General features: G+C 46.9%; 1 pseudogene; it reads right to left on the minus strand.

Annotated features, from left to right (window-relative positions):
* Positions 1–3,017: 3,017 nt before the first annotated feature.
* On the minus strand, positions 3,018–10,885 carry LOC124646735 (annotated as a pseudogene).

Raw genomic sequence — 10,885 nt, forward strand, 5'->3', positions numbered from 1 at the left:
ACAGTAAAACACAATTGCAGTAGATTGTATGCTATGTAAAGAATAGGACCGGGGTCCACAGTTCACTAGAGGTGTCTCTCCCATAAGATAAAAGCATGTTGGGTGAACAAATTACAGTCGGGCAATTGACAAATAGAGAAAGGCATAACAATGCATATACATGCTATGATAAATATAGTGAGATTTAATTGGGCATTACGACAAAGTACATAGACCGCTATCCAACTGCATCTATGCCTAAAAAGTCCACCTTCAGGTTATCATCTGAACCCCATTCAGTATTAAGTTGCAAAGCAACAGACAATTGCATTAAGTATGGTGCGTAATGTAATCGACAACTACATCCTTAGACATAGAATCAATGTTTTATCCCTAGTGGCAACAGCACATCCACAACCTTAGAACTTTCGTCACATCGTACCAGATTCAATGGAGGCATGAACCCACTATCGAGCATAAATACTCCCTCTTGGAGTTAAGAGTACAAACTTGGCCAGAGCCTCTACTAATAACGGAGAGCATGCAAGATCGTAAACAACACATAAACAATAGATTGATAATCACCATAATCATAGTACTCTCTATCCATCGGATCCCGACAAACACAACATATAGAATTACATATAGATGATCTTGATCATGTTAGGCAGCTCACAAGATCCAACAATGAAGCACAATAAGGAGAAGACGACCATCTAGCTACTGCTATGCACCCATGGTCCAGGGGTGAACTACTCACTCATCACTCCGGAGGCGATCATGGCGATGAAGAGTCCTCCGGGAGATGAATCCCCTCTCCGGCAGGGTGCCGGAGGCGATCTCCTGAATCCCCCGAGATGGGATTCGCGGCGGCGGCGTCTCTGGAGGGTTTTCCGTATCGTGGCTCTCGGTACTGGGGGTTTCGCGACGGAGACTTTAAGTAGGCGGAAGGGCAACGCGGGGGGCCACACGAGGTGCCCAGGGGGTAGGGCCGCGCGGCCAGGGCTTGGGCCGCGCCGCCCTGTCCCCTGGCTGCCTCGTGGCCCCACTTCGTTATCTCTTCGGTCTTCTGGAAGCTTCGTGCAAAAATAGGACCCTGGGCGAAAGTTTCGTCCAATTCCGAGAATATTTCCTTACTAGGATTTCTGAAACCAAAAACAGCGAGAAAACGAGCAAGCGGCTCTTCGGCATCTTGTTAATAGGTAGTTCCAGAAAATGCATAAATATGACATATAATGTGCATAAAACATGTAGGTATCATCAATAAAGTAGCATGGAACATAAGAAATTATCGATACGTTGGAGACGTATCACCCCCTCTTCCCGCCAGTTCTTCCCGACCGCCTTTGTCTTCCCGCCCCCCTCTTTCACGGGCTTGCAGAAAAAATTCCGAGGAGCAACTTCCGAAGATGTCGTAGGGCGTGTGCACCGACGACATCTTCGAGAAGTTGCGCCACGGGAGATTTTCCAACCCTTTACCCAACACTGTTAGAGGAGATGGAGTCTTGCACGGGCTTGTAGGAAAATTTTCCCGAGGAGCAACTTCCGAAGATGTCGTAGGGCGTGTGCACCGACGACATCTTCGAGAAGCTGCGCCACGGGAGATTTTCCAACCCTTTACTCCATCCATGGGGATGAAACTCTCTCCCTACCTGCTAGCTTGGCTTGTTGGTCTGCTTGCCAGGGCGTATCGATGCTCCTTTTATAGGCACGGCTCCGCTTCTGCTTTGTCTTGTTCCTCCGACAGGGCGTCGTGCGCTACATGATTTATCTCATCGAGCAGTGCGTCCACCCACGCGTCCTTATCCTGCCGACAGCTTTAGTCACGGTTGCACCCTCCAGCCGGGACTAAAGCTTACCCAGACGTCCTTATTCCACCGACGGTTTTCTTAAATGACACAAAAACCACCTTTAGTCCCGGTTGCACCCACCAGCCGGGACTAAAGCTTACCCAGACGCCCTTATTCCACCGACATTTTTATTAGATGATACAAAACCACCTTTAGTCCCGGTTGCACCCACCAGCCGGGACTAAAGATTAGATGACCAGCTCTGGATTCCTCTTCTTCCCGCCATTTCTTCCCTGTCTTCCCGCCTCTTTCTTCCCGCCAATTTCTTCCCGCCTCTTTCTTCCCGCCTCTTTATTCCCGCCTCTTTCTTCCCGCCTCTTTCTTCCCGCCACTTTCTTCCCGCCTCCTGTCTTCCCGCTCCCATTTTTCCCGCCATTTCTCACTACATATATGTTGCCCGGCTTGGCCAGCATTATCACATCTCTACAATATCTCATCACTCTCTCATGGCTTCCACCGCACCCACTCTAACCTAACAGCAGGTGGAGGAGCTTTGCGCCTCGAACTACCCTTGCCCACCGGGCTACCGCGTCCCCGCCGGCTGGAGCCTAAGCGCCGGCGGCGTGCCGGTCCCTCCCCTTCCTCGGGGCATCGCGCGTCGGGCGGCCATCACGAACCACTACTACCTCGACCTCACGCCGGAGCAGCGGATGAATCCCCGCTGGCATCCCGATAACCAGCATACTTGGGACGCCTTCTTCATCAATCGGCGTGAGAGGGCGCTCGCCAGGTATGAGGAGGACGGTCTACCTCCTGGGAACTTCCACGAGGCCGGCTGTCGGCTATGGTGGTACGACCGGACTCTGCAGAGCGTCATGGAATACATCACGGCCGGCGATATCCCCCGCCTGCGCTACCCTCAGTTCGAGCCACGAGCGCCGCCCGGCGACGACGACGACGACAGCAGCGACGACGACGGCGGCAACTTAGAAGGCGACGACTACCAGTACAACGGCGGCGACTATGAAGACTACGAGTATGCATATTATACGCCTAGGCAGGAGTATGACTAAATCACTCCAAATTTAATGTATCATCAGTGCTATCTCGAATCAATCGAATCATTCAAAAATGGACACCAAACACATCACGGCCAATATAATTCACATGATCCATTCAACAAAGTTTGGTACAATAAATTATTACACATCATTTCTTCCCTTGTGTCCCTGCTTGCTTACGATTGGGCCGTATCCATGGAGCATCCTCATCATTTAACTTAATGCTTGGGTCGGTGTTCACTTTGAAGGGCGGAATTTCACCAAACATATTATAATCTTCCGACATGTCTGTCTTGTCCTCCACTCCCACGATGTTTCTTTTCCCTGAAAGAACAATGTGGCGCTTCGGATCATCGCATGATGTACTTGATCGTTTTCTTATCTTTCCGTTTCCTCGGTTTGCTACTCATGTCCTTGACATAGAAAACCTGAGCGACATCTTTCGCTAGGACGAATGGTTCGTCAAGGTAACCAAGATTGTTGAAATCCACCATTGTCATTCCGTATTGCTGGTCCACCTTTACCCCACCTCCTGTTAGCTTGAACCATTTGCACCGGAACAAAGGGACCTTGAAGGAGGGTCCATAGTCAAGTTCCCATATCTCCTCTATGTAACCATAATATGTGACCTTTTGCCCATTCTCGGTTGCTGCATCAAAGCGGACACCACTGTTTTGGTTGGTGCTCTTTTTATCTTGGGCGATCGTGTAAAATGTATTCCTATTTATCTCGTACCCTTGGAAAGTCGTTATAGTCGAAGATGGTGTCTTGGCCAACATGTACAGCTGATCTACAACAACATTGTCACTCATTAAATGTTTTCTCAACCAACTGCCGAAAGTCTCCATGTGGGCCTTCCTAATCCAGGATTCAGGTTTCCCCGGGTTGTCCGAGCGTAAAATATTCTTGTGTTTCTCAAAGTACGGAGCCACCAAGCTGGAATTGGTCAGAACTGTGTGGTGTGCTTCAGTCAGAGAATGGCCGTCCATACATATCGTTGATTTCCTTCCGATCATGCCTTTTCCACTTAGTCTCCCCTCGTGCCGCGATCGAGGAAGACCAATCGGCTTAAGGTCAGGAAAAAGTCAACACAAAACTCAATTACCTCCTCATTTCCATAGCCCTTGGCGATGCTTCCTTCTGGCCTAGCACGGTTACGAACATATTTCTTTAATACTCCCATGAACCTCTCGAAGGGGAACATATTGTGTAGAAATACAGGACCGAGAATGGAAATCTCTTCGACTAGGTGAACCAGGAGGTGCGTCATAATATTGAAGACGGATGGCGGGAACACCAACTCGAAACTGACAAGACATTGGACCACATCGTTCTGTAACCGTGGTAGAACTTCTGGATTGATTACCTTCTGAGAGATTGCATTGAGGAATGCACATAGCTTCACAATGGCTACTCGAACATTTTCCGGCAGGAGCCCTCTCAAAGCAATCGGAAGCAATTGCGTCATAATCACGTGGCAGTCGTGAGACTTCAGGTTTTGGAACTTTTTCTCCGCCATGTTTATTATTCCCTTTATATTGGACGAGAATCCAGACGGGACCTTCATACTTCTCAGGCATTCAAAAAAGATGACCTTCTCTTCTTTGGTCAGAGCGTAGCTGGCACGACCTTGAAACCATTCCGGATGCCGGTCATCAGGGTCTTTCAAGTGCTGCTGGTCCTGCCGTGCTTCCTTTGTATCATTTGTCTTCCCATACACGCCCAAGAAGCTTAGCAGGTTCACGCAAATATTCTTCGTAACATGCATCACGTCGATTGCAGAGCGGACATCTATGACTTTCCAATATTCTAGCTCCCAGAATATAGATTTCTTTTTCCACATGGGTGCGTGCCCGTCAGCTCCCTTCGGAATTGATTGTCCGCCAGGACCCTTTCCAAAGATGACTTTCAAATCCTTGACCATATCAAATACCTCAGCACCGAGTGCGTTCCGCGAGGCTTCGGCCGGTGATCTGCCTTGCCGTTGTAATGCTTGCCTTTCTTTCTTCCTGGATGAATTTTCGGAAGAAATCGACGATGCCCCAGGTACACGTTCTTCTTACAATTTGGCAAATGTACACTTTCAGTCTCATGTAAGCAGTGCGTGCATGCATTGTATCCCTTATTTGACTGTCCCGAAAGGTTACTAAGAGCAGGCCAATCGTTGATGGTTACGAAAAGCAACGCTCGTAGGTCAAATTCCTCTTCTTTGTGCTCATCCCACACACGGACACCAGGTCTGCCCCACAACTGTAAAAGTTCATCAACTAATGGCCTTAGGTACACATCGATGTCGTTGCCGGGTTGCTTCGGACCTTGGATGATCACTGGCATCATAATGAACTTCCGCTTCATGCACAACCAAGGAGGAAGGTTGTAGATGCATAGAGTCACGGGCCAGATGCTATGGCTGGAGCTCTGCTCGCCAAAAGGATTCATGCCATCTGTACTTAGACCAAATCTTATGTTCCTTGCGTCAGCTGCAAAATCTTTAAACTCTCTGTCGATCTTTCTCCATTGCGTTCCATCTGCGGGGTGTCTCAACTCCCCGTCCGACTTACGGTCCTCTTTGTGCCATCGCAACAACATGGCATGCTCTTTGTTCCAGACGTTTCAACCGTGGTATTATAGGAGCATACCACATCACCTTGGCGGGAACCTTCTTCCTGGGTTTCTCGCCCTCGACATCGTCACCAGGGTCATCGCCTCTGATCTTATAACGCAATGCAGTGCATACCGGGCATTCATTCAAATTCTCGTATTCAACGCGGTAGAGGATGCAGTCGTTGATGCATGCATGTATCTTCAGAAGCTCTAAACCTAGAGGGCAGACAACCATCTTTGCTTCGTACGTACTGGAGGGCAACTCGTTATTCTTTGGAAACATATTCTTCAACATTTTCAGCAAGTTTTCAAATCCCGAGTCAGCTACACCTTCCTGTGCCTTCCATCTCAGCAAATCCAGTGTGCAGCCCAGCTTTTTCAGACCACTATCGCATCCTGGGTACAGCGACTTTTTGTGATCATCTAACATGCGATCCAAATTCTCCCTCTCCTTTTCAGTTTCGCAGCGACTCCGTGCATCAGCAATGGTCCGACCAAGATCATCAGCGGGCTCATCACGTGCCTCTTCTTGATCACCTTCCCCTTCACCTTCCCCACCTTCAGCATCCTCCATGAAAGTATCACCGAAATGATCAAGATAGCTGTCATCGATGTCATCCCTTCTTCATATTTTTCCATTATAACCCCTCTTTCTCCATGCTTGGTCCAACAATTATAGCTTGGCATGAAACCATGCCGAATCAGGTGCAGGTGAACTTCCCTTGAGGAAGAGTAACCTTTCTGATTCTTACAGCCAACACATGGACAGATAACAAAACCCCCCTGCTTGTTCGCATTAGCCACTACGAGGAATTCTTTCAAACCCGTATTGAATTCGCCGGAGAGTCGGTTAGCGTACATCCATTGCCGATTCATCTGCATTATTATAATACAAAATATATAATTAACCATCATGCATTTGTTAAACTAAATAGAAATTAAACAATGAACTACACACATATGCATATTTTATCAATGACACATATATATGAAAGGTTCAAGTTGCTAACCGCGATCGAGGAGGAAAAAATAAATGAGGAAGCTCGATCAATTGTGGCTCCGACACTTCATATCATGTTTGTTTCATGCTCTTGGGGCATTTCATCAAACACCTTGTGTACATAAGAGGAGCCAAAAGCAAACCTACACCCCCTTGTGAAGTTTGTGAAGAGAAGTGGCACCAAATGGCTAAGTGCAGTGAGCTGAGGCCCTTTTATATAGGTATGGGCCTTTAGTCGCGGTTGGCCTTTGGGCCAGGCCTGAGGACATTTAGTCGCGGTTGGCCAGACCAACCGCTACTAAAGCCCCTCCCGTCCACCAGCTGGCCACCGAGCGCGCTGGGCCCAGGCCTTTGGTTGCGGTTCGCCACCCGAGCCGCGACTAAAGGCCCCATTGGTCGCGGTTCTTACATTTTCGCGACTAATGGGGCTGGACGGAAGGCCTTTTTTCTACTAGTGTGATTTATCCTTGGCATGTAAATAAAAGACACCATTTACAAAAAAGGGCAGGGCTGCATGACCAGTGAGAGTAGGGCGCCATCACTATTACCAACGTGAACAATATAATCAACAGTTACTTATTGGAGAAGAACTTTGTGATTAGTGGCTTGGTCGGCATCATATTCCAATACAGACTCAAAGGTGCATCCGGTACCATTATAATTATTATGGATACAAGTTTACTTCTCGACACTGTAATACCATCAAGGGCAGGCATTCATATAACGACATTCAATTGTTTTGGCTAGTTTATGCCTCTTTATATCCAACCCAACCTGATACATGCAAAAACACGCCGCTGGCCATTTTGCAGTCCGGGCTAGGACGGGATAAGTCTAAGATTTCCAAAGAAAACACCTGGGGTTGGAGGGGAATTAAGACATGCCTAGCACCTCGTGTTTCACCCACGATTCGACATCTCACTGGCGGCGCAGTGACAACGCCGACACTCACCTCCTGCCGCCGTCTCTGACACTCGCCCACCGACGTCCAGGACTTTCTCTGTCCTAACGTCTTCCTCCCACCCAAACTCCTTCCAAGCCTCTTCTTCGATCCCGCCACCATCGAGTCTCCCGATGCCGCCTTAAGCACTGTTGGCACTCTCTCACTGACGTCGAGGACTTTCTCTGGCCTAATTTCAGGCATGCATGCAACTGAAGTGCTATCATGCAGTAAGTAGGTAATAATTTAGGGAAGATGAGATAAAATATATCCGATAGGAATATAAGTAAAAGAGCATTATACCTAAGCATAATTGCCATTTGGTTGTGTAATCTGAACATTGCCTTTAGGAAGAACTTGGTTGATCAGGTTGAGAGGCATTTACTATTTGTGACTTCATGCATTGCAGATCTTCTATTACTGTTAACATGATGAATTTATGACATAAAAAATGAGATTTTATTCTTACAACGAGGACCGGGATTTCCTCCTTTTTAGGAGGGTGATGGTGACAGTGCTCTTTACAGGTTGTAGCAGAGGAGGAAGAGTGAGATGAAGTAAGAAGGAGCTGTTGCTTATATGCATCTCTTCACGTATGTCTAACTATGGAATTGAAGAGTTTGTCTCTTGCTCGGTTCGTTGTAATCTTGTATTGTTGCCACGTAGAATATCGTGATGCTATGACAATCAGCTTCATGTACAATCTGGTATTATTGCTGCTGTAAAAATTGCATTTGTACAAAGAAAAATATTCAGTCTCTCACTGCTCATTTTGACAACAATCTTTGCCATTTGTCTAAATTTTCGACCGGAAATGACCTCTATGTACCAAACAGACAACTTGGAGTAAGGATTGTGCTGATACTGGACTGCAGTGGAATCAAATGGATTTGGTGTGAGCGGTGTTTTCACCCGAACCTGCCCTGTGGGGTTTATACCCAATATTGCGATTTGAACCACTCACTACAGTTTGAACAATTCTAGCTAGTAGTTTTATCTTCAGTGAGTAGTCACTACGGTACAAAACGAGGCCTGAAATGGCTGAACTACCTTGGCAAATATTGGTTTGAACAATTCTAGCTATTAGTTTTATCTTCAGTGAATAGTCACCATGCTTTGTTTTTTTTTGGTAACTCGTTTGGCCAAAAAAAAAGAAACCCAAACAATACAATATCTTTGGTCCTCAAGCAATTTACAACTGAGTTTCATAACTGAAATCAACATCAAATATGCACTAGCAGATCTAATCACATGCAGACAAGCAAGCACATCTAGCAGATCTACAAAAAAGAGAGCAAATCTTTGTGCATACATATATGTGGAGCCCATAGGTGTTGACCGGGACAGTCACCTCCGCCGATCACAAGGATCATTGTTGTTGTCACCCATGGTGTTCTCGAGTTCACCTAACCCGTAGATGTAGAAGATACATATTTGGTGAGAAAGAATTCGAACGCAGACTAGCAGTCGAGCCGAGACCTCCCCAAAAAACTTATCGTCTGTCTTCCTATGCAACAGCTCACTGAGAGAGTATCAAAGGTTTACTCTCCAAGACTGCTGGCCGGGAAGCTTTGAGAGCAGCGTATCGAAAGGACCTTGGTCGCTTGATAGACTAATAGAGTGGAGAGATCTCTACATCTATTATGTATCTCGTCTCCTGTATAGCCTGACAGGTGGAGGCACCGAGTGATCAAACCGTCATGCGGTGGAAGACATGGCACGAGTCGAAAATGCTCCTAAGCCGTCCCCAAGCAGGCATTGTAGATGGACCTTTGAGGTTTCATAATTTGTAGGCTACATGGGCTACCTACATGTAATGCATCCCATATAAATAGAACATACTCCCTCCGGTCTTTTTTAATTGACTCGAATTTAGTATAAAGTTGTACCAAATTCGAGTCAATTAAAAGAGATCGGAGGGAGTACGTACTATCTTTGTGCTAAATGCATAACCAATTGAAAGACACTAGAAAAAAAAATATACATAAAATGAACTAAAAAGGTTTTGCTGGTCCGATAGTCAGAGAGTCGCGTCACTGTTCTCGATATTGGTCTGATATTGGAGGCGGTTCGAGAGCAGTGCCGTGACTAAGAGGCATCAGTGTGTTCGTAGTTTCGATATTAATTTCTGTACCCCCATATGTAGCATCTTTTATAAATAAATATACATAAAATGAAATAAAAAGTGCAGCCATGCCATAGAATTGCACACTTACGCATTTACAAGTTTGTATGAATGATCAAGCGTTGGGGCCTTCTTATGCGCATTGTCAGGTCACCATGCCAAGTTTTCTTGTGATGTGTTCAACATTGTTGAATGCGAGGAATAATAGGAAGTCGAGGAAGGAGAGTAAGGTGAGGAAGGCGAGTGAAGTGAACCTAGCTCACTTGGTTAGGGAAGTGGATTTACAATCTAGCCACCAAGGTTCAAGTCCCGAGGGACGCAGACTTGGGTTCTTATAGATCCAGAAAAAAATCATTGCAGGGGCTTCCCCTACCGTATTCTTGTAAAAAATAGGAGGAAGGCGAGTAACGTGAGGAATGAAAGGAAGGTGAGGAAGAACTCTTCGAAACTATTGTTATCTCGGGAAGAAGCAATATTATGGGGGTTGAGCAAGTACACCTCACAAAAATCCAACCTCCCGCACATACGTATGTTCGGATGCACTTGACCAATACGAATGTTCTTAGGAACACTATGGTATATTTCTTTGCGAATCTATCAATTATTTTGTTGATGTCTGCCAAACACCCGCACGGTGTGATATTCTCAAAGAGAGTGGCTGCTGGGATCATGTATTTTATCGCAGTTTTGTAGAACGGCAGACCAACTTCGTTGATATCTTTCTGGCCCAACATAGGTGGAGTTGGAGCCGAAGGCGAAGCCATCTAGAAAAGTTGGATGTTTATAGAGCCCACTGGAGAGTCGCGACACTACTCTCGAGCCGCCTCCAAATATCGGTTCTACCTATGCGAAGCTCTGGTCCACGACGCGTCCCTGCTGATTTGTAGGGAGGCGTGAATAAGAGAACCTATTCCAATAGTCAGGCAGGGCCTCATGTTGCGTCTTCGGCATATGAAAGAGCTCACGATACGCACGCTGGCGCTCCTGCTCCATGTGCAACCCCACTCAGAGCGTTCACCTTTTTAAACGTGATGGGCGTAGGAGCGTTTCGAGGCTAGAGCCACTTTGCCGCTTTACCGCCTGGGTTGTAGACATGGGACCCTTGGTGGTTGTCTTTAGGTCACTGAGCGCTGTGACTGTCACCGTGATGGCGGCTGGCATTGCAGATCCGCTATAGATGGAGCCTACCGAGTCTCTGCCTGAATCGTATTCGTGGATGGCTAACATTGACTCTTCACTCTTGTCTACTCCGCTGGTCACAACGAGGGTGTTGGTGTTAGAGGAGTCATGGCCATCAAGGAAGCTATCCATGTTTGTGTCCTGAAGCCCGGTGATCTCACACGAGTCGCTGAAGCCGACGAAAACGCTGATGTGCCCGATCAACAT

The sequence above is a fragment of the Lolium rigidum genome, chromosome 4 (genome assembly GCF_022539505.1).
Source record: "Lolium rigidum isolate FL_2022 chromosome 4, APGP_CSIRO_Lrig_0.1, whole genome shotgun sequence".
Lineage (NCBI taxonomy): Eukaryota > Viridiplantae > Streptophyta > Magnoliopsida > Poales > Poaceae > Lolium > Lolium rigidum.